This window comes from Passer domesticus, chromosome 35 (genome assembly GCF_036417665.1).
Source record: "Passer domesticus isolate bPasDom1 chromosome 35, bPasDom1.hap1, whole genome shotgun sequence".
NCBI classification, from domain to species: Eukaryota; Metazoa; Chordata; class Aves; order Passeriformes; family Passeridae; genus Passer; species Passer domesticus.
The window spans coordinates 1,051,010-1,060,990 of record NC_087508.1 but is presented as its reverse complement, the minus strand read 5'-3'; the positions used below and the strand labels follow the sequence as shown (position 1 = coordinate 1,060,990).

Genomic DNA, 9,981 nt, shown 5'->3' with positions numbered 1-9,981 from the left:
GGACCCCCAAAACCAACAGGGGGAGGGGATTGGGGAATGATGGGAAGGGCCGGGAGAGCGAGGGAGAGAGGGGATGGGACCCCAAAATTGAGATGGGACCCCAAAATTGATCAGGGACGGGGATGGGACCCCAAAATTGAGCAGGGACTCCAAAATTGAGCTGGGAGGGGGATGGGACCCCAAAATTGAGCTGGGAGGGGGATGGGACACCAAAATTGAGCTGGGAGGGGGATGGGACCCCAAAATTGAGCAGAGACCCAAAATTGAACTGGGAGGGGGATGGGACCCCAAAAATTGAGCAGGGACCCCCAAAATTGAGATGGGAGGGGGATGGGACACCAAAATTGACATGGGAGGGGGATGGGACCCCCAAATTGAGCAGAGACCCCAAAATTGAGCTGGGAGATGGATGGGACCCCAAAAAGGATGATGCCAACTTCATTCCTGGAATATGCAAATTAGCTTATGGGTATGCAAAAGAGTCTATGAATATGCAACAGGCTGATGTCAGAGGAGAGAAGGACCATGGAGCAAAGGCTGTTAAGGACACCAAGAGAACTTTCAGGAGATAAATTAAAATACGTTTTACATTTTAAATTAAAATGTGTTTTAATTACATCAGCCTGTCGCATATTCATAGACCTTTATGCAAATCCATGAACTGATTTACATATTGCAGGAAGTGTTTTGCATGGCCCCTCCTTGGGGGTGTTTCCTAAGGAAGGCGGGAGCCTCCCACGGAAGGGAAAATGCAAAACCCCGCCCTATTAATTATTATCATTATAATTGGGAAATTAAGGCAAAGATAAGGAATAACAGCTCTTTGTCAGGAAAAATTAAAAGTACAAATGCAATAGTACAAAAAAAAACCACCCCAGAGTCCTGTGGGAATCCAGTGGGAAAAGGCTGATCCAATGGGAATCCAGTGGGGAAAGGGCTGAGCCAATGGGAATCCAGTGAGAAAAGGGCTGAGCCAATGGTAATCCAGTGGGAAAGGGCTGATCCAATGGGAATCCAGTGGGGAAAGGGCTGATCCAATGGGAATCCAGTGGGAAAGGATTGATCCAATGGGAATCCATTGGGAAAAGGGCTGATCCAATGGGAATCCAGTGGGGAAAGGATTGATCCAATGGGAATCCAGTGGGGAAGGATTGATCCAATGGAATCCAGTGGGAAAGGATTGATCCAATGGGAATCCAGTGGGGAAAGGCTGATCCAATGGGAATCCAGTGGGGAAGGATTGATCCAATGGGAACCCAGTGGGGAAGGATTGATCCAATGGGACTCCAGTGGGGAAAGGGCTGATCCAATGGGAATCCAGTGGGGAAAGGCTGAGCCAATGGGAATCCAGTGGGAAAGGATTGATCCAATGGGAATCCAGTGAGAAAAGGGCTGAGCCAATGGGAATCCAGTGGGAAAGGGCTGATCCAATGGGAATCCAGTGGGGAAGGATTGATCCAATGGGAATCCAGTGGGAAAAGGGCTGAGCCAATGGGAATCCAGTGGGGAAAGGCTGATCCAATGGGAATCCAGTGAGAAAAGGGCTGAGCCAATGGGAATCCAGTGGGGAAGGATTGATCCAATGGGACTCCAGTGGGGAAAGGGCTGATCCAATGGGAATCCAGTGGGAAAAGGGCTGATCCAATGGGAATCCAGTGGGGAAAGGGCTGATCCAATGGGAATCCAGTGGGGAAAGGGCTGATCCAATGGGAATCCACTGTGAAAAGGGATGATCCAATGAGAATCCAGTAGGAAAAAGGCTGATCCAATGGGAATCCAGTGGAAATTTTTGATCTTCTGGGAATCCAGTGGGAAAAGCCTGCTCCATCTGGAATCCATTGAGGAAAGGCTATTCAGATTCCATCCACCGAGGAATTCCTGGCTCCTCCCCCTGGGCGGAGCATCTCCCAATGGGATGATGTCATTTTATCAGCCAGGCAGTGACACTCAAAGTCCCATTAACACCAGATAATTAATAAACAATGGCCCACAGACAGAAGCTACCTCCTGGAGGGAGGACTGGTTGAGGAAGAGATAAACTGCCCAAAGAAGAGAAGATAAGTGCCCCACCTCTGAAAGATGGCAGACAGAACACACACTTAGCTTGCAATCCACGACATGTCCTCACTGGCTGCCCCCATTCTCCAGAGTCCATGGTGGCCAGGGAGGCTGCAGCTGCCGGTGCCGCGAACAAACGAGATGGGTCTTGGTTTCAGAAAGCTCCAGAATCCATTTCTTACCACCAAAAGGTAAGAAATGGGCAGGGCCATGGGGATTTTAAAGGGCATCCCAGGGGTGGAGTAAGGCTTTGGGTCAAGGGAGGAGTTATCACCATTCCCCCTCAAAACCGTCTGAAATGGTGCAACTTCATATAAGTTCAATCAATGTCCTTCATTAAGCCCACTTTTTGCTGTTTTTAAGCTATAAACACGCAGCGGAAAAAAAATGAAGGCCAAAGCAAAATGAGGAGCAGCCAGGTGTGCTCCCAGCATGGATCACAGGGAATGTGGGTCAGCAGGGCTGTGCCCAGCGTGGGTCCTGCAGTGGGGGATGGAGCTGGAGCAGCGCACGAAGCTCTTCCCACACTCGGGGCACTCGCAGGGCATCCCTCACCGGTGCCTCCGTTGGTGTTGGGTCAAGGTAGAGCTCTGGGAGAAGCTCTTCCCACACTCCCCACACTCGTAGGGCCTCTCCCCAGTGTGGATGCGCTGGTGGGTGACAAGGGAGGAATTCCGCCTGAATCCCTTCCCGCAGTCGGGGCACCTGAAGGGCCTCTCCTCTGTGTGAGTCTGATAGTGCTGCAGGAGATGGGAGCTGGTCTGAAACCTCTTCCTGCATTTATCACACTCGTAGGGCCTCTCCCCAGTGTGGATGCGCCGGTGGGCGATGAGGTTGGAGTTGCATGTGAATCCCTTCCCACAGTCAGGGCAGCTGAAGGGCCTCTCCTCTGTGTGAATCCGACAGTGCAGGAGGAGATGGGAGCCGGTCTTAAACCTCTTCCTGCATTTACCACACTTGTACGGCCTCTCCCCAGTGTGGATCCTCTGGTGTTCAATGAGTTTGGAGCTATCGCGAAATCTTTTCCCACACTCCCCACACTCGTAGGGTCTCTCCCCAGTGTGGATCCTCAGGTGCTTGCTCAGGTCAGAGCTGTCTCTGAAGCTCTTTCCACACTCCCCACACTCGTAGGGTCTCTCCCCAGTGTGGATCCTCAGGTGCTTGCTCAGGTCAGAGCTCTGTCTGAAGCTCTTCCCACACTCCCCACACTCGTAGGGCCTCTCCTCCGTGTGGATTCTCTGGTGGCAGATCAGGTGGGAGCTCCGTTTGAAGCTCTTCCCACACTCTCCACACTCATAGGGCCTCTCTCCAGTGTGAATTCTCTGGTGTTTGATCAGATTGGAGCTCAGGCTGAAGCTCTTCCCACACTCCCCACACTCGTAGGGTCTCTCCCCAGTGTGGCTCCTCTTGTGCAGGATCAGGCTGGATCTCCACCTGAAGCTCTTCCCACACTCCTCGCACGTGTGGGGCTTCTCCCCATCACGGAGCTGCTCACGGACCACCAGCTGCGAGCTCTGGCTCCATCTGCGGCCGCCTTCCCGGCCCAGGCTGGCTCTTTCCCCCTCAGATCCCCGCCAGCTGCGTTTGCAGCCCCTCCTCGTGCGGCATCTCCGGGGCTTTTCCTCCCCGTTGGCTTCCTGCGCCGTGGAGCCGCTCAAAACGGCCTCTGCCACCAGCTTCTGCCGCGGGGATTTGTCCTCCCTGCTCTCCATGCTCAGCTCCTGCTCTGGGGGAGGAAGGACAAGGACAGGATGGCATTTGCCTCCGGGCCACAGGCAAGGCCAAGGAGATGCCCCCAGGCTGTCCTGCAGCCGGGGCCCTGCTGGGCTGGCAGATGGAGCAGCACAGAGGCCAAAGGGGCACTGACTTCCTCCTCACCTGCCTCCGTCTCCCGGGGCATCCTCCTCTTCCTCACAGCCTCCCGGGGGTTGGGAATGGGAGATCCTGGTTTGGGGAGAACAAGGGATGAGCACGTTGAGATTGAAGGTCCCTCTGCCCGAGTCCATCACCAGAACTCACCGGCCATCGGGGCTCCAGAAAAACCTCCCAAACACCGAGGTTCAGCCCTAAAAAGCCTCCCAGGAATTCCCCGTCCCTGCTCCCTCCCCTCTGCTGTTGGGGTTCCCCCTGGCCCAGCTGCTGGGGTCACGCTGGCATTGGGGTCCCCCTTGTCCTCGGTGCCCGCCCTCCCCAGGCTGCTGGCAGTGCCAGCAATGCCAAAAGCTGCCCCCTCTTCGCTCTGCCCATCCAGGGCTGCCGGGGCTTTTCGGGCTCCCTTCTGGGCTCCCTTCTCCCCTCATGCTCTGCTCCGGGCTGCAGGGGCTCCAAGGAGTCCCCCCTGCCCCTCTCCAGCCTCTGCAGGCTCCCGCCCATGGCGGCGCTCCCCCCTCTCTGGGCTCCCCACTTTGGGCTCCTGGGGGACACAGGGCTCTGCTCCTCCAGGCTGCCTCTGCCGCCAGCCGCCACCGCCACCCCCCGATGTCCCCCCGAGGGGCCTTTTCCGCTCGGCCTCGCACTTCTTCATTCTCCAAACATCCCCCCAAAAAAACCCACCCCAGCCCAGGGACCCCCGGGATATCTGGGCCGAGCTCCCCCTCCCCGCTCACCTGCGCCATGGGGGCGATGATCCCACAGGTGGGGGCTGCGAATGCACGGAGGGCTCGGCCGCGTGCTTCCTCCTGCTCAGCCTGGACCCGCCTTTGGCCCTCCTCTTCCTCTTCCTCCCGCTCCTCCTCTGCCATCCCCCCGCCTCCTCCTCCCTGTGCCCGCCTCTCCGTCCTCCTCCTTCATCCCTGCCCTTGGCTCCCTCCTCCTCCTCCCGCAGCAGCAGCGACCCCCTCGCTGCCCCGTTCCCGGAGCCCTCGCAGCCCGCGGCAGGAGCGGGGCTGGAGCCGGCACAGCTCGGCACGGGCAGCGCGGGGCTCTCGGCTGCTCCCGGCCGCTGCGGAGAAGGGGGGAAGCCGGCCCGGGCCAAAGGAGAGGCAAACTGCGACAACTGGGGGCCCCCCATCCAAACTGGGCCTTGCTGGGGAGCCTGCCTGGGCACTGCCAGCCCTTGGGGCTCCTCTCGGCACAGCCGGGAGCGGGGAACGCTCAGAGGGCTGCGGGATCCCAGCGCTGGCAGCACTGCCAGGGACTGGGCTCTGCTGGGATCACACTGGGAGTGACAGGCACTCTAGTGGGTATGTACTGACATCATGCCGGGATCCTACTGGGATCATACTGGCAGTGTGCAGGAGCCTGTGGGGTGCAACTGAGACCTTGTTAGTGGGAAATGGGATATACTGGGAGTGACTGGGATTATGCTGAGGGTAACTGGGAGTAGCTGTGAGTAACTGGGGTCATGCTGTGTGCAACTGGGAGTGACTGACTTCAAACTGGGATCAGACTGCCATGCCAGGGCAGTCTGTGATCACCCTGAGGGAGACTGGGACCGTACCGGGAGTGCCTACAATCATACTGGGATTAGAGTGGGTGTGACTGGACCCTCACTGGGGCTACTGGGAGCTACATGAACCATATACTGGGACTAACTGTGGATGTAATGAGAGGAAGTGGGAGCAACTGGGAGAAATCTGGGGGCAAGTGAACCACGCTGAGGTAACTGGGAGTGCCTGGCAATGAGTGCCCGAGTGTTCAGAGCAACTGGGATATACTGGGAGGGTCTGAGACCACATGGGTGGTGACTGGGACCAGACTGGGAGCCACTGGGAATGTGCTGGGGGAACCGGGAACACGCTGGAGGCAAGTGGGAATGGGTCGGGTCCGGCTGGGAGACACTGGGATCATCGTGGGAGTGATCAGGACTATGCTAGGGGCAAGTGGGAGAACTGGGAACACCCTGGATGACAATGGCAGCTACTGGGACTGTGCTGGGAGAAATCTGGATAATCATTAGGGGGGACTGGGAGGGACTGGCCCCTTCTGGGAGCAACTGGGTTCATGGAGGAAGGGAGGAGAAGTGACCAGGCTCACATGGGAGTGCCTGGGCTCATACTGGGAGCAACATGGATGCTGCAGAGAGTGAGGGAAAGTGCACAGGATCTTACTGAGAGCAACTGGGCTCATACTGGGAGTGACTGGGCTGATACTGGGGCAGCCACTGCCAGCCCCGGGACCCCCCAAAAACACCTCCCGGGGACCCCCCGATGTCCCCCCGAGGGCCATCTGCAGCTGGGCTTGGGAGCCCTGCCAGCTGCAAACATCCCCCCAAAAAACCCCAAAGCCAGGGACCCCCCGGGATCTTTGGGCCGAGCTCCCCCTCCCCGGGCACCTGCGGGATGGGGGGCGATGCTCCCGGGGCTGCGGCGGCTTCAGGGAGCGCCAGGGCCACCAGATTCTCCCTCTGCTCTTCTGCTGCTGCTGCTGCTGCTGCTCGGCCTCTTCCTCCCTCCCTCCTCCTCCTCCTGCCCCGTTCCCGAAGGCCGAACCGTGAGGGGAAAGGGGGCGAGGAAAGGGCGGAACCGTGAGGGGAAAGGGGGCGAGGAAAGGGCCGAACCGTGAGGGGAAAGGGGGCAAGGAAAGGGCGGGAACCGTGAGGGGAAAGGGGGCAAGGAAAGGGCGGAACCGTGAGGGGAAAGGGGGCGAGGAAAGGGCGGAACCGTGAGGGGAAAGGGGGCAAGGAAAGGGCGGAACCGTGAGGGGAAAGGGGGCGAGGAAAGGGCCGAACCGTGAGGGGAAAGGGGGCAAGGAAAGGGCCGAACCGTGAGGGGAAAGGGGGCAAGGAAAGGGCGGAACCGTGAGGGGAAAGGGGGCAAGGAAAGGGCGGAACCGTGAGGGGAAAGGGGCGGGCTCAGGCCGAGGGCGGCAACTGTGAGGGGACACTCTGGGAGGCGGCACTCTGCAAACAGAACTGCACGGGACTGAGCATGGACGGGAGAGAAAGCAGTAAGTCTGAGAGTTTTATTGGCTATCAAATACATCCCACACACCCAGCCCCACGCAATCCCTGTCCCTCCGCACTAAACTGGGATCCCACTTGTCCCAGTGTCATCCTAACCCCATGTCACCCTGGTGGCTTTGGAGTCGAGTGACTTTGTTGTGGGATTGAGCTGTTTGAGGTGGGAAGAAGCAAATCTCTGCTGCTATAGAGCCTTAATTCAACAATTGAGTTGTTTTCATGGGACTGAGTTGTTCTGAAGTAACAGACCCATCCCACTTGGCTTTTGGACTGCAAAGATTGAGAAGAGAAAAAAACATTAAGGCCAAACCAAAAGGAGGAGCAGCCAGGTGTGTTCCCATCATGGATCACAGGGAATGTGGGTCAGCAGGGCTGTGCCCAGCGTGGGTCCTGCAGTGGGGGATGGAGCTGGAGCAGCGCACGAAGCTCTTCCCGCACTCGGGGCACTCGCAGGGCTTCCCTCACCGGTGCCTCCGTTGGTGTCGGGTCAAGTGAGAGCTGCAGGAGAAGCTCTTCCCACACTCCCCACACTCGTAGGGCCTCTCCCCGGTGTGGATGCGCCGGTGGGTGACGAGGGTGGAGTTGTGCTTGAATCCCTTCCCGCAGTCGGGGCACCTGAAGGGCCTCTCCTCTGTGTGAATGCGATAGTGCAGGAGGAGATTGGAGCTGGTCTGAAACCTCTTCCTGCATTTATCACACTCGTAGGGCCTCTCCCCAGTGTGGATGCGCTGGTGGGTGATCAGGGTACAGTTCTGCCTGAATCCCTTCCCGCAGTCAGGGCAGAGGAATGGCCTCTCCTCTGTGTGAGTCTGATAGTGCCGGAAGAGACTGGAGCTGGTCTGAAACCTCTTCCCACACTTGGAACACTCGTAGGGCCTCTCCCCAGTGTGGATCCTCAGGTGGTTGCTCAGGTCAGAGCTCAGGCTGAAGCTCTTCCCACACTCCCCACACTCGTAGGGTCTCTCCCCAGTGTGGATCCTCTGGTGGCTGATCAGGTTGGAGCTCTGTCTGAAGTTCTTCCCACACTCCCCACACTCGTAGGGTCTCTCCCCAGTGTGGATCCTCTGATGACTGATCAGGCTGGACCTCTCGCTGAAGCTCCTTCCACACTCCCCACACTCGTAGGGTCTCTCCCCAGTGTGGCTCCTCTTGTGCAGGATCAGTCTGGATCTCCACCTGAAGCCCTTCCCACACTCCTCGCACGTGTGGGGCTTCTCCCCATCACGGAGCTGCTCACGGACCACCAGCTGCGAGCTCTGGCTCCATCTGCGGCCGCCTTCCCGGCCCAGGCTGGCTCTTTCCCCCTCAGATCCCCGCCAGCTGCGTTTGCAGCCCCTCCTCGTGCGGCATCTCCGGGGCTTTTCCTCCCCGTTGGCTTCCTGCGCCGTGGAGCCGCTCAAAACGGCCTCTGCCACCAGCTTCTGCCGCGGGGATTTGTCCTCCCTGCTCTCCATGCTCAGCTCCTGCTCTGGGGGAGGAAGGACAAGGACAGGATGGCATTTGCCTCCGGGCCACAGGCAAGGCCAAGGAGATGCCCCCAGGCTGTGCTGCCCTTTTATTTTCCAGCATCAGTCTCATTAATGGTCATGACAACGGGCAGATGCCAGCAGCTCCCATCACAGGCAGCAGACAAAGAACTTAATGTTAAAATTTACTTTAAAGTGTTTTGCCCAATCACAGAAAGCAAAAGCACACTGACAGCAGTTCTATCCAGGCACTATAAGCACACGTACCTCCAGTTCAAACAATGCTTATTTCAAATACAATACCTACTTGTAAGCCTTAAAACACAATACACAGAGCTCCATAATGAAGCTTCAAACTTCCTAATATCTTGCTAGTTATACTTTTCTGCAGATTAGGGAATTATTCTCGATGAGCGTTAATACACTCACCATTGTTCAATTTCCCCTTACTGGCTACTTTTTATAGAATATTTCTGCTGACCAATCTTACGGCTGCTGCACAGCTGAAATCACAATTCTACTGTCTCTGAGGCTTCTCTTTTGGTGCTTTCCCCTCTGATTATAAGGATTCCCCAGAGGCACTGATTTCCTCCTCACCCGCCTGCATGTCCAGGGCCATCCTCCTCTTCCTCACAGCCTCCCGGGGGTTGGGAATGGGAGATCCTGGTTTGGGGAGAACAAGGGATGAGCACGTTGAGATTGAAGGTCCCTCTGCCCGAGTCCATCTCTAGAACTCACCGGCCATCGGGGCTCCAGAAAAACCTCCCAAACACCGAGGTACAGCCCTAAAAAGCCTCCCAGGAATTCCCCGTCCCTGCTCCCTCCCCTCTGCTGTTGGGGTTCCCCCTGGCCCAGCTGCTGGGGTCACGCTGGCATTGGGGTCCCCCTTGTCCTCGGTGCCCGCCCTCCCCAGGCTGCTGGCAGTGCCAGCAATGCCAAAAGCTGCCCCCTCTTCGCTCTGCCCATTCAGGGCTGCCGGGGCTTTTCGGGCTCCCTTCTGGGCTCCCTTCTCCCCTCATGCTCTGCTCCGGGCTGCAGGGGCTCCAAGGAGTCCCCCCTGCCCCTCTCCAGCCTCTGCAGGCTCCCGCCCATGGCGGCGCTCCCCCCTCTCTGGGCTCCCCGCTTTGGGCTCCTGGGGGACACAGGGCTCTGCTCCTCCAGGCTGCCTCTGCCGCCAGCCGCCACCGCCACCCCCCGATGTCCCCCCGAGGGGCCTTTTCCGCTCAGCCTCGCACTTCTTCATTCTCCAAACACCCCCCAAAAAACCCACCCCAGCCCAGGGACCCCCGGGATATCTGGGCCGAGCTCCCCCTCCCCGCTCACCTGCGCCATGGGGGCGATGATCCCACAGGTGGGGGCTGCGAATGCACGGAGGGCTCGGCCGCGTGCTTCCTCCTGCTCAGCCTGGACCCGCCTTTGGCCCTCCTCTTCCTCTTCCTCCCGCTCCTCCTCTGCCATCCCCCCGCCTCCTCCTCCTCCTCCTCCTCCCTGTGCCCGCCTCTCCGTCCTCCTTCATCCCTGCCCTTGGCTCCCTCCTCCTCCTCCCGCAGCAGCAGC

The 9,981-nt window shown here is 58.2% G+C and overlaps 1 pseudogene; it reads right to left on the bottom strand.

The window, feature by feature from the left end:
- Nucleotides 1-1,167: 1,167 nt before the first annotated feature.
- On the bottom strand, nucleotides 1,168-9,680 carry LOC135288788 (zinc finger protein 883-like; annotated as a pseudogene).
- Between the last annotated feature and the right edge of the window lie 301 nt (nucleotides 9,681-9,981).